This window comes from Fukomys damarensis, unplaced genomic scaffold, assembly GCF_012274545.1.
Source record: "Fukomys damarensis isolate Sample0158 unplaced genomic scaffold, DMR_v1.0_HiC HiC_scaffold_15, whole genome shotgun sequence".
NCBI lineage: Eukaryota > Metazoa > Chordata > Mammalia > Rodentia > Bathyergidae > Fukomys > Fukomys damarensis.
Genome location: NW_022900927.1, coordinates 3,385,487 through 3,385,744, shown reverse-complemented (window position 1 = coordinate 3,385,744; position 258 = coordinate 3,385,487).

Genomic DNA, 258 nt, shown 5'->3' with positions numbered 1-258 from the left:
GACAAGGCTCAGGCCTGAAGTTCCTGGCCCTCGTTATTTCCAGTTCTTTCTCACCTACCCACCTCTCCTTTTGGGCCTCACCCACACTGACCATGCTGATTTCAGTTCCGCAAACCCCCATGGCCTGCTGCCCTATACAAGGGATTGAACTCAGGGCCTTCACATTGAGCTACACATCCAGATTTTTCGGTTTTTGACACTGGGTCTCACCAAATTTATGAGCCTCCTGCTACATCCTTGCAAATGCTTGAGTTGTAG